This window comes from Vicia villosa, linkage group LG6, assembly GCF_029867415.1.
Source record: "Vicia villosa cultivar HV-30 ecotype Madison, WI linkage group LG6, Vvil1.0, whole genome shotgun sequence".
In the NCBI taxonomy this organism is placed as follows: domain Eukaryota; kingdom Viridiplantae; phylum Streptophyta; class Magnoliopsida; order Fabales; family Fabaceae; genus Vicia; species Vicia villosa.
This window is the reverse complement of record NC_081185.1, coordinates 105507697-105522711: the sequence shown is the minus strand read 5'-3', so window position 1 is coordinate 105522711 and position 15015 is coordinate 105507697.

The following is a 15015-nucleotide window of genomic DNA, read 5'->3' as shown; positions in this document are numbered from 1 at the left end:
GTGTATTAGGTGTTGTTATTGTGCAGTTGTTAATGATCTTTTAGGAAGGTTTAGTTCTGCTACTGGGGTGATTTAGGATAATTTCTTACTTTTGTAAATAATACTTGTGGCGAAAATAATACACATGGTATACTGGAAGAAAATTAGTTTATATCATATCCCTTAGGTTGTGATGATAAAAGAATATTTAATGAACAATTAGGTATACTAACATTTGTTCAAGTGTGCAGGATCATTAGTCAAAGAATTTATCAGGCTCTGACTCTAATAGGAACATATTAGGAGAAGCTTGAGACTCAGATTATGAAAGATCAGAATCTGATGACTCAAATTCTGAATGATAAGATTCTAATGTCTCGCAACTAGGTAACACAGCTTCTGGTGAAAACTCAGATTCTGAATACCATGTGCAAAGGAACTCAACCTTTGACCCGTACTCAATTTCTGAAAGCAGATCTATCATGTCTAGTCCATACACGGTTTAAAAATAGGAAAAAAATTGTTTGAAAAAATATTAAAAGAGGGACTAACATGACTCATTTAAATTTTGTAAGGGATTAAAAAAGGACATTTTTTCTCACGGACTAATTTGAACTCTCCCTTTTTTGTGAGAGACTAAAATGTGTCTTCACTAGCAGTCCAGTCACTGTTCAAAAGTAAGAAAAAACCAGTTTGAAAAAAATATTAGTAGAGAGACTAACATGACTCAGTTAAGTTTTGTAAGAGATTTAATAAGAACTTTTTTCTCAGGGACTAATTTGACCTCTGCGGTTTTTGTGAGGGACTAAAAAGAGTCCTCACTCTAATTAATTAGGTCAAAATTGTATTAAAAAAATCTAAATATTTAAATATTTTTATAAATTTTAATAATTTTGTGTTATGTTATTATTATTATTATTATATTTATTAATATTATTTATTTTTAATAGGGTAAAATTCGTAAATAACACATTAGAGTTTTTATTAACAATTGTTATCATGATAACATGTGGCTAGGGTTGCAATCAAGACAACCTTAATTCTATATATATATATATATATATATATATATATATATATTAAGATAAGATTAATAATTTATGTTTAGGTAATACGTAGTAGTAATAATAATAATAATAATAAATTAAAAGAATATAGTAATAGAATACAAATTTTTTTATAATTTTAAAATTAAAATTAAAAAAAGCACATAAAAAGAAAATATGAATGAAGTTATTTGATTAAAGTAGGAATACCGAAAAAAATCAATATGGTAAGATAAAATATGGTTTTTAAAAAATATAAAATTTATAAAAAAATTTGGACTTGACATTGAATAAAAAATTCTCAGATTTTATAAATTATAGACTTAACACTAAATTAATAATTGAAATTTAGAATGATCTACTCTTATATGTATTATGAATTTAATGATTAATCACAAATAATTTGACATAACACTTTTTTATAATATTGCGTTATTCACATAAATATGATATATCTTGCTAATTTAAATAAAATAATTGAAATCTTTTTATGTATAACTTATTAAGATTTCTCATTCATTTAAATTTTATTTTATATTTAATATAATTGTTAAGTATGTTTAATTATATATATATATATATATATATATATATATATATATATATATATATATATATATATATATATATATATGAATTAAGGTAAAAATTTTAATCAAATTCATGCAAAGCACGGGCCATACATCTAGTAATATATATTTATGATGACATCTAGGGTAGGATGTGTTTGGAGGTAAGAAGAAGTAATGAAGAGAGAAAGAAGTGAGAAAGAGAAAGAAATGAGAAATATAAGAGATTTGACATTTTGTTTGGAACAAGAGAAGAAAGAGAGAATTAAAAGAGAAAGAAATATGTTTCATTTTTGAAAAGACTAAAATAGTTTTATGTTAAAACATAAAATACAATTTTATTATTATAGTAATTTAATTTCATATATTTTTATTTTAATTTTAATTCACAAATTAAATTAATTATTTTTACACTTTCATATATTTAGTCATTTTTTTAAAGAGAAAACTTACCTACACTTTCTTAGGTGTGGTTTATGCTATTTGTCAATAAAAATATGACAAGTGTACTTTAACAAGTGAAAATAAGAAGAAAAAAAATTCCATATATGTAAGAGGAAGTTACACATTTGTCATATTTTTATTGGAAAATAGTACAAACCACATCTAAGGAATTGTACATAAGTATTCTTTTATTTAAAATATTCGTTATTTAACATTGAATATTATAATAACTTAATATTTTAATTAATACTAATTTTATATGATTAAGTAAGTTATAACACACTTTTTATTAAATTATTAAACTAATTTTATTTTAATCTTTAAAAAAATGTGGTTAATGGTCAAATATATCAAAAACAATTTTATAGAGATTAAATGGCCTCACATAACTTATTATAGCAAGGACATATTTGAGAAAGTGTCAAAAGCACAATGAGTTTTGTCATTTCTTCGCAGTATTTTTTTTTATAAGCGACTTTATATTAAACAGCACAAGGGGTACTAACCCAACACAAAAGAGACAAATACAAAAGAGATGGAACCAAAGAACCACCCAACCACCAACACAACAAACGCTTACAAGCCTACGAGATCCGTCGACTTTGAAAACCACACGCCTCTGTCAACATCTAAACCTCTATTGGCTAAAATCGAAAACAAGTCCCACCTCATCGATTTTATACAAATCAGGATCTCCCCGACGTCCCAAACCTTGTTATTTAAAACAAAGGCATTTCTAGCCCTCCAAAGATTCCAAGTAACTAACAGCCAGATAAAAAAAACAAACGAAGAATGGACAAAATCCGCAAAGTTATCACAAATATAGTTGACCCCTGCTTGTTCCGTACCAGCAATACCTGCATTCATCTCCTCACCTGCCAACCAACCAAAAACAGCCACCCACATCCTCCTAGAACCGCTACAACCAAAGAAAATATGGAATATAGTTTCACGATTAAGAACGCAGATCGGACAAGAAGCAAGAGAAACATCATTAAAAACACATCTCCTGAATAATTCTACTCTAGTAGGAAGACTATTAAGAATGGATCGCCAACCAAATATCTTAATCTTTTCGGGAACTTTCACCTTTCAAATGTTATGAATCATCTGCAGATTATCATTATCCAGAAAAATTCTGCCGTTCCTTGCCTCATAAGTGCTTTGGTACGCATTCCGCACCGAAAATCCTTCCCGACGCAGTATATAAGAGAAATAAGTTTTACGCGGAGTCCAGCAAAAATTAATCTATCTTTTCTATTTCTCGTGTAACCAAACAATTTTGATGTGACACTTCCTTCCATCCTCTTTCTTTTCAACTTCTCTCATCTATTTTTCTCTTCAAACAAACAAACCCTTAGAGTGAACCATCAACCAAATGATTCATAGTGAACTATTGAAAAGAACCATTAGATTAAACTATTCTATAAGATCTTATAGTGTACCACTAATATATAATTATTTTTTCTTTCTTCAACTGTCTTTGCTTTTTCTTTTTTCATCTCTCTTCCTCCTTTACTCTCCCAACCGCACCACCATTGGTTTTCAAACTACCTTCTCCAAATCACTACTTTACTTTTTTTCTCTTCTTGAAATTCTTATCTCATGTTTTTGGCATTCAGATTTTAATTTTAAAAATCTTAAAAAATGATGATGGTAGATTTAGTTTTAAGAGTTGAATAAAGTTTCTGTGAGTTAAATTATTTATATAACACTCAAGGCAACTCTCTGACTTGATGATGGCTTACACAATGAATAACTCACTTAATTGTAACCTTTATTATTTATTCTTAAAATATTTTCCATGTTTTTGTTAAAAATTACATGAGATTGAGAGGGTAAAAGAGATAAATTTCATGAGAGAAAGATAAAGAAGAACCCATGTGTCCCTATTGAAGCATTATTTATGTATGTATCAGTCTCACAAAACATAAAGGGGATAATTCTAAAAAAATTGGTAGGAAGTTATGTGGTGATGGTGGTGGAACAAACATAGTCGTGGCTCTGGCACTGTCGGATGCAAAATATGAGACAATAATAAACAATATTGTGTAGGTTGTTAGAATGGTGAATTTTGTTAGATAAGAAAGAACCAATCGTTAATTGGTCCAGTGGTGATTGACGCTGGACTTGATAGGGAAAACCACGGTTCGATCCCCCGCAACTGCGGATACAAGATCTAGTTTGTGTGATGTACCCTCAAATTGAGGGGAGGGGTCCATAAATGAAGGACTTAGTCTATAGGATATAATTTTTACTTTATGTTTTATAGTTTATAAGTTTATAGGATAATTTATACATGTTTGATAACGGTCTATTCATCATTAATTTATAATTTATTTACTTTATGTTTTATAGTTTATAAGTTTATAGAATAATTTATACATGTTTGATAACGGTCTATTCATCATTAATTTATAATTTATTTTTATAGCTTATATTTTGTTTTCGAGACCTTATTTCAAATAGTGTTTTAACTAATAGGTATTATTTGTTCTTCCTTTTTAATCTTTATTATTTTAGAATAAATTTATTTTTATCCTTTATAATTTATTTTAATTTTAAATTAAATAATTATGTATTAAATATCTTTTATGTTATTTTACATTTATAAGTTATTTTAATCACTAATTTTATCAAATATTTCAATTAGCTTATAAGTTATCAGTCTCAACCATCAGTCATAAGTTATAAGCTACAGTCATCAGCCATCAGCTATAAACTATAAGCTATCAACTAACTTATTAGTTAACCACTATTTGTACAAAACAGATCCTTAAGTGATCTCTTAAAAGAAGTCACCTATATTTATATATTTTTAATTTTTTTACTATATTCTTATCAATTTTATTAAATACATTATTATTAAATTTGTAATATTTTAATATAAGTGTTTGTTTATTTCTTAACTAAAGAATAATATTTTTGAGTTTATTTAAAATGTTGTTAAAAACTTATAATAACATGATGAATTATAATTGAAAGATAAATTTTTATTAGAAATGTGAGTAAACAGATATGGATAAGGGTACTTAGATACCCATAAGGTACGAGTACAAGTAGAAAACGTTGACACCCACGCGAGTATGAGTTCGGATATAGATATTTTTTAAATTGCAGGTACGAGTACGAGAACTATAGTATCTTGCCCAAACCCTGTCCATTGTCATCCTTACTAAAAAAATGATAAAAATAAAATATAATACTATTGACATTTAGTTTAAATAGAATATATATATATATATATATATATATATATATATATATATATATATATATATATATATATATATATATATATATATATATATATATATATATATATATATATATATATATATATATATATATATATATGGACCGGTCCAACAAATTTAAGGGTTTAAAAGAAAAATTTACATTATTTTTTAGATTTCATAAATAAAATCAAAATAAAAAAAATTAATACCTAATTGGATTTGAATCATGACATTTTATTTATAAGAATGGACTCCTTACCATTAGAACATATTAAAATAATACTCAAAAGTTTGTGGAGGTCTTAATATATACAAATTTTGTTAAATGGGGTCTCTCATTTTGGGCTTAAATTTTTTAAAATTTTGGGGGCTTAAAACCCTAGTTTTAGTAGATTTAGTGTTAGATGTACCTTAATATAGAGTTTAACCGTTCATAATTTTAGGGCTTTAAATTTTTGTTTGAATGCTTGAATTCCATTAAAGACCCTTAAAATGTAGTTCTTCTCACCGTTTTCATAAAAAACTCTAAAATCAATCTCAACTCATCTAACTACCTTTTTTGCCGTCGTGCGACTTCAAAACACTTTTCATAAACGAAAGAAGCTCCGTCCATTCCGCGATGATGCAAACAACGCTTCCACATGTGAAGGTAAACCACTTTCCATTCGAATGTGATGATGGCAAGAATCTGTGTCGATCGAGATTCAGTCATCCATTCTTGAAGTGATGCAAATGTTCAATTATCTATGTTTTGGGCAACAATGTTTTCCGTTAGAATGCAACTTGAGAATCTCTCGCTAAAATTGATCAATCCATAAATATTTTCTATCCAGAACTACGTAGCCTTGAGTTCTCCATCTCGCCTGAAGATACATAGGAGGGAGGCCCAGAGTCTTGTCAGGCACAGTAATAAAAAATACAAAAACCCCATTCTCTATTTCTCCTGACAGGAAAAAGCAAGTACACATGACCCTAACATTCGATCACAAGACTACCTAAATGGGTCCAGTTGAATACAAAAGATGTTAGGGATGTTAATATCTTTCCCTTGCATAACCGACTCCCGAATCCTAATTTGGTTACGTTGACCATTTGTCGTTGTTTGTGGGTTTAATCGATATTTTCCCTTTCCTTTTGGAATAAATAAAGTTCAGTGGCGACTCTGTTTTATTTTTAGCGTGCGATGCGCTCCGCGAGAATATGTATAAGAGATGCATGGGCATGCATAAACCTATTGCTGGCTTTAGTACACATGTTAACCCGAGTAATGAGAAATTTATTGCTATGATCACTAAAATTCAACTGGTTGGTAGATAGACACTAACGCCTCTTGTCATGTTTGTTATGATTATGCTATGTTCAAAATATACATGAATGTTGAAGATAAGAAACTATTGTTGGGAGATGCTCACACCACTAATGTTGTTGAAAATGGAGACATGGAGCTAAATTTCACCTCTAAAAAGACTTTGATCTTAAAGGATGTCATGCATGTTCATGAGATTTGAAAGAATCTTGTTTCTGTTTTTTTCTCAATAACGCAGGGTTTAGTTAATCTATAGGGAAAAATTTGTACACCATTACTCAGAATGATATTTTTGTTGGGAAAAGGTACCCCTCTGATAACATGTTTAAGTTGAGTGTTGAATTGAATAAAATTTCTCCTTTTGTTTACTTCTTGTGTAATTTTAATGTTTGGCATACTAGACTTTGTCATGTTAATAAGTGTACTATTTATAATTTAAGTAATTTAGGCCTAATCTCAAAATCAAATGTCAACAATTTAGGAAAAAGTGAATATTGCAGTCATGCTAAAATAAAAGGCTTCACATAAATCAATTATTAGAGATTTTGATCTCTTATATCTTATACACTGTCAAATATATGAACTAGATGTGAAGTTCTTTATGACGTAGTCCTTTGGATTGACTGCATTTTGCAAAACAACAACATGGAGAAGTGTTTAAAGTGTACAAGATTAATCTAGCTTGCTTAAGTTGTATAGAGCTACAGAAGAGACACATGCTGGACACGATGTCTCTGCATGTGGTATGACATCTAGGGCTTTGATCGACAGGACTGACTGCTTCATTTTGGAGAAGATTATGCATAATATTTGTTAAAGATTTTATTTAGCAATATGATTATGTAATTTGTTGGACAATTGTAACGATCAAATCAGATTTAAATGGATATTTAAATTTGAAACAAACCAAATGAAATATTTTTGTTGGAGATATTTGTGGACCAAATCATATCCAATAGAATATGTTTTATTTTTGGATGAAATCCAAGTTAATATCCATGAAGAAAAGCCCAGAAAAATTATGTCATATAAGGAGCTCACAACCTACATTGGAATTCAAGCATTTACATTAAAGATTTTAGAGTGCTAGATTTACAAATAGTTGTTGTTTTACGTGCTAGATTAACACGCCAGCCAGATTTTTAATAATAAACGAACGTTTCTAACAGTCAGGACAAACATGATACCATTTTAATAACATATGTTAAATATGCTTGGATCTCAACCCCAAAAGCTAGCTCAAGAGATGAGTTTGCCCTCACATATTTATACACCCAACAGTCCGGGAACCTTAGCAATGTGAGACTTCAAACAAACTCTAACAAACACAAATACCAACTTCAACACCCACCCTCACGCCTAGCGTGTAGGCCTGGGTCAAATGCCCACATTGCAGTCCTTAACCCGGCTCTGATACCATGTTAACAATAATAAACGTATACAAACATAGAAAATAAGAAGGACCTTTTCATTTAGGGTTACAATAGAATGAGCAAAACTAAAGAGTAAGGGTTACACAAGAGTATAAATACTAAAAGCTAGATAAGACTAAACTACCCTTACAAAGATACAATAAAATAATATAATAATAATATTGATAATAATAATAATAATAACTAACAAATATATCCAAGGATGATCTTCTCCAAATTATCAATTTCTTTTTTTTTATTCAATCATGCCTTTATGCCATAACTAAAGAAACAACATGGATATTTCATGACGTCAAGCATATTGCAAAGGAACATAATGAGAAAGCAAAGAAACATTACCAAATCACTAGTGAAATTGGCCCAACATCGGAAAGCCAACGGTCGTAAGATTTATTCCAAACAGTACCATCAGCATTTCAATAAATCAACACCGTAAAGCCCACAATTGTAAGATCAATTCTAAACAGTACCGTCAACACTTCAATTAATCAACACCGTAAAAAATATGTGGCCCCTTTACCGCAGATTTGAAATCAAACCGAGCTCTTTGATACCATGTTAAATATGCTTGGATCTCAACCCCAAAAGCTAGCTCAAGAGATGAGGTTGCCCTCACATATTTATGTACCCAACAGTCCGGGAACCTTAGCAATGTGGGACTTCAAACAAACTTTAACAAACACAAATACCAACTTCAACAACATAAAGGACCAAATTAAAACTTTTAAAAAGAAGAGAATCAAAATGAAACCAAAAAAGTAAAATTTTGATTGAGATGTAACTTGTTATCTATCGGGACACCTAATTGGAGATCTTGTGTTGTTTATAATATATTGATTATCACATGTCAGGCATGCATTACCTGTTGTTGTGCCGATTCTATGAAAAATTATAAGAAATATAGTGAGAGATAGAAAAATAAAACAATTTATATTGTGATGTCATTACCTTCATTATACTGTCGGTTCCAAAAGACTCAAAATAATTTTTACGATCGTTTGAACTTCAATTATTTTCCTGATTAAGTACTTAATCTTTGTATATTAATTCTATTCCGAAACAATTTTGTTTTTTTGGTTTCACTATCATCAACTTTTTTATTTTTTTATTTTGGTTCTAAACCATTATTTTTAACGAAATATGAATTATACTCTGGATTTCATGAATGGCATGCAGCGTGCAGAAGATTCAAAATGATGTATGCATGAAAAAATATTAACATCGAAATTGACTAATAATATACACAATTTATATTGAGTAAATAATTTTAAAAGAATGAAGTCACATACTTTATAAAATGTCCCAATCCTTAACTGAAGAGCTTCTTTTAATGGGTGGTAATTTGTTTAGAGTTTGCCTACGGCCACATATTGGATTGGATTTTTTAGTGTTTTTTTTTAAAGGAAAATTTATTGAAGTGAGTAGAAGGAGTATTCAAAATTGATTATAAAGAGTCACTCTCATACACTTTGAAAATAAGATTGTGGCTATTCCACCAATTAGAAAGAAATAAGATGTTTGATATTTTCTATCATACAAATAAACTATGATCATATGGTCCACCACTTCCAAGATGGTTAACTACATAATGTAACCAAAAATTAAATGAGACATTTTTTTTCTTTCTTTCATGTCCAAATCAAATTAAAGAGCTGAAAATTATTAACTAAATAATTTCTTCATCCAACCACCTTTCAATCGAGTCAATTGAAAAGAATTTTTTTTTTTTTTTTATGTTTTCGATATTAAAATACAATACACAATATTTTCAATGCTCATCTTTAATAAAAAAAATTTTCTTCCAATTTTGTACAAGTTGGTAATTTGTCTTGCACGACCCTCGAATCAATCACATGCTCATTAATGAAATTGAGATGATACAAAAGCCTTTAAAAATTTATTATCAAAATCTCCTATTGTTTGCACATTGAGTATAATCAATGACCACTTATCAAAATTTGATCTAATTCATCCATATAAAACTGATTTTGTAAGAATGAGTTAGGTCAATCTCTAATATGGTATCAGAACCTATCAATCAGACCATGGACCCCCCACTGTTAATATTCACGCACCAAACCCAAAAGAATATTGGGCGTGGGGGGATGTATTAGAAAGATCCTAAAGTTCTACATTAATTGGAGATAGAGCATTTAAAGAGTTTATATAGAATGACACATCACCTTACCAACCGGTTTTGTAAGGATGAGTTAGATCAAACTCTAATATGGTATCAGAGCCTATCGATCGGACCATGGACCACCCAGCGTTAATATCCACGCACCAAACCCAAAAGAATGTTGGACATGAGAGGGTGTATTAGGAAGATCCTAAAGTCCCACATTGGTTTGAGATAGAGCATTGAAAGAGTTTATATAGAGTGACACTCCTCACCTTACCAACCGGTTTTATAAGGATGAGTTAGGTCAAACTCTAATACCACTGCTCACCGAAAAATCCCTACACTCACTATTGTAAAAATCTGATACATTTCGTAACAGTTTCTTACTATGACCCTTTATTCTATATAAATTATACATTTCGTAACAGTTTCTTACTATAAATTATACATTTCGTAACAGTTTCTTTCTATGACCCTTTATTCCACCAAAGTAATATTCATTCATTAGATGCCTTTTTTTTTTTTTTAAATCACTTTTTCTCATGATTCAAATTAACAACCGAGATTAAAGGTGAAGAAGAGACATGCTTCGAATCCCAATACTAACAATTTTAGTTGTTTTTGTTAAAAAAAAAAGGCGTGTTCCCTTAATTTACATTTTAAAATTAAAATTAAATTACTTTTTACCACGGTCTAAAGTAACAACCATGGTAAAATGTTTCTCATTAACATGCTAAATTTCTTCTTTCTTCTTTCACACCACTTTCTTCTTTCAACTGTGGTGAAACGTTTTATCTATATAAGTGTTTGCCCTTGGTTTTGGTGAACAACCTTTAGTCTAGTTTTAAAAGTTACCTGCATGATCGACTAGTAATCCTAGGACATAGTGTCAAAATGTTATTGATTTTGTGTTTTGTTTATGGTAACGTAAATGGTGGTGATCAAAACTTAACTTCTAAGAATGATAGAAAATATACTGGAAAGTATAAAGTAAAGAAGAAAAGATAAAATGTTGACAATTGGAAAGAAGAAAGAAAAAACTTTTAAATTTGCATGAAAGTAAAGTTGCTTGAAATTTAATAACATGGAACGCATAAATATATTTTCCAAGTGACACTCTTTTCTCTTTGTAACGTGAGTACTTTGAGTTTTTTAAAGAAATGTAGCAAATTCAGACCCCTAAAAACTGAAAAACAAATCTACTTATATAAAGATCCTAAAATAACCTTCGATAACGGTCGATTACGCATGTTCTGCCATGTCTTCAACTTCATGCAACTTTACGTCCAACAAGCTTTCACGCAGTTTGCCAAAACTCTTTGAGGCAGCTTTTATTTTACACATAGGCATTCAATTTTCAAATTTGGTTTACGAATAACATACACACTTTTCTTGTTCATCATATATTATACATAATTAAATATAATTTCTCTGTTAGTTTGCAAAAAATAAAATAAAAAAATATATTTTTGATTTGGTGATTGCATGTACATAAAACTTCTTTACCTTAATATCCTTTTATGAAAATTATCTTGGAGTAGTCAAGTTTTTTGAATTAATAATCCAAATAACCAAATTTTTTTATTTATTTATTCAAATAACCATGTTTAGAAATTGGTTATAGTGTAGGATGTGACTCATATATATTTTTTTATGTACACGTCACTCCAGGTGACGCTTATGCACAAGTGGAAAGTAATACGGTATCCCATGTGGCTCTTATATATGTGCAATTTTTTTTTTAAAAAAAAAGAGTAATACGAGGTGGCTACTATGTGTATATTTTTTAAAATAATATTAAAAATTAACGAATAATATTAAAATTAACGAATAATATTAAAATTAACAAAAAAAAATGAGACTACTATTTAAATAAAAAAGCCATTACAATTGGAAAATAACAAATACATATATTTTAATGTCTAGGATTACCATAACAACTATCGGTATCGCACCGCGACACTCTCCTAACTCGTTGATCCACAACCCTTTGAGTTTCCTATTGTGTCTAGGTCGATGGAGCTCTCCTAACTCGTTGACCCACAACCCCCTGAGGTTCCTGTTGTATTTGCGTCGATGACCATTGTAATACCTCAATACGCTCAACGTCCATGTACATAAAGAAACTTAGAAAAAAGATACATAAAAAAAAGATACATAGGAGTTACATGAGATGACGCCTACACAATAACCAATTTCCAAGCATGATTATTTGAATAAATAAATGGAGAACTTAATTATTTGAATAATTAATTCGAAAAACTTTGTTATTGGAGCAAAATTTTCTCTTTTTTTATCAAATAAGATATATCTATTGTCTTTTAATATGCATTTTTCTATAAAAAAAATTCAATATAAAAATTTTAATATAAGAATTATGGTTTAACATAAAATCTTAAATTTGATTATTTTTAATTGTATACATAAACAACTTTTACACGTAAATCTACCAAAATTATCAAATTATTGAATTTTCTATTTTAATTATTAATATTTTTAAGGGTTAATAGTAATTCACCACTGTAATGTTAGCGAATTTTGCTTTTCCCCCCTCCCTACCTTTTGGCAATGGTTTTTTCAAAAAAACCGTTGCCAAAACCTGTCTTTAGCAACGGTGGGAGATAAACCAAAACACGATCATATTACAAGTGGATAAACTACTATTAACCCTATTTTTAACTCGCATATATTAATTATTTTTATTTTAACATTATGAAATTTCATATAAAGGCAATGTACCATAATTAAACTCTTTCATAACTTATTTAATTATATACATTGAAATATTACAATTTTAATATTTTTAGTTTTATATATGTATAATATTATTAATGTAAAATAGGTCTATATCGACATATAATAATAATTCATGTAATATAAATTTATATTATAGTCATGTTTTAAAAATAGTAGTCTAATGATTTTATAATTTCAACATTAATGTGTAAAATAAACATATAACAACATGACATGTCGAGCATATGTGATTTAATATTAAAAAAAATATCTCATACCCTAATCTAAGGGTCTGGCCCCGCCACTTGTCTAATTGATTATGTTTGATTTGTATACTAAAATTACATGTTTAATAATGAACTTATCTAATTAAAAATGGAATGGATTGAAAAACATATTTTAATAAATCTAGAGTAGGATTAAATGTGACTCATATAAATAAAAATTTGACTTAAATGTGATGATTAAACCAATGGAGTTTTATTTTAAAATTCAAAATTCAAATCTCTCTTCATGACTGTTGGTTATAATTTTTGAGATAAAATATAACTGTTGAAATAAAATATAATAAAAAGACATTAAAAAAAAAGAACAATTGAAATCAAGAATTGAAAACAGAACAAATATCAACGTCATGGATCCAGATATATTTTTAATTTTTTTTAATAAAAATTAAAATACCATAAAAATCATAATATTGAAATTTAAAACATAAAATTTGGAAATTTCTTTGGCCACCTCCCAACTTTCTAGCCCACCTCCAGCGAAAAACCCAAACTACCCCTGACTTCGGAAATGCATTTCCGAAATGCAAGAAAAAGGTGTTTTCGGAGATGCATCTCCGAAAGCGCCATTTTTTAAAAAAAATTTTGACTTATTTCGGAAGTTCATTTCCGAAATACTGCGCGTTTTGCAGATTAAGCAAAACAGCCCCCCTCCCCCATTCATTTACCCTAATCTTCTTCCAAAATCATCCTCTTTCAAAATTTCTGCAACAAGCAAGTGTGAAGTCAAATAGATTGCCCAAGTCTTCTTCCAATCTCAACCTAAATAATCTCAAACACTAATTGGTAAGTTTAGCATTTTATTTCAATTTTTAGATCCATTTGAATAAACTCTATTAGGGTGTTTAGAAATTGAAAAATATACATTAAGATAGGTTGGTACTGATATTAGGTTGTTTAGTAGGCATAAAAGTAGTTTTGAAGTTTGATTTTGGGGTCTGCCATTGGAGGTTGCAGAGAAGTTCTGCGCAGGGGTGTTTCAGAAGTTCATTTCCGAAAACACCTCCATCCCAGTTTTCAGAAATGAACTTCTGAACTGTATCAGAAGTGCAATTTTTTTTGTTTTTTCTTTTGTCTCGCATATTAATCGATTTCAATTGTTTATAGGAACATGTCAGGCAACCAACCAGCACGCATCAGACAGGGTAGAGAATCCCAGACTGCGTCGGCTAGACGCGAGCGGGCGGCGGGGCAGCTGGCGTTGACCCAGGGACGGGGGCAGGGCCGGGGACGCCGTGTGCGAGTTCCCGTGGACGTGGGAGAGGGTACCTCTTCATCTGGATCTAGGAGTCGGCTGGCTCGGGTATCTTCTTCCCGCCAGCAAGAGGAGGAGGAGGAGGAACAGGAGGAGGAGGTGGCAGTGGTATACCACGAGCCGGAGGGGGTACCGGATGTTGACCCTCCATCCGGGGAGGAGGATGAGCAGGAGGACAGCTACCCGGGAGGGCCCTATGACACTTCTGTGCTGATATCCTACCGCGATCACGTCGCTCGGCGTATCTGGGAGGGAGAGGTATTTTTTTCAATTTAACCGTTTATAATTTAGACGTTTATTCGATATTTTCTTAACGGTCTATTTAACATATGCTTTTATTTGTTTTTTTTGTAACAGGAGAGAGATCCTTTAAAAATGGTGAACCACGCCCGGAAGATTTTTAGTCTGTTTAAACCAGCAGCTGAGTGGTTTAGCGACGCGGTGCGAGGTTTAGGGCTTAGCGGGCTCTGCATGACGGGGTACTGCTGAAGCGGTAAAGCGGCAAGCAAAAAGTAATAGGTATTATTTATTACCGGGTGATATAGGTTATATCGTATCGTAGTCCACAGAGATTGGTGATACCGAACTGCCGTTCGACGGTT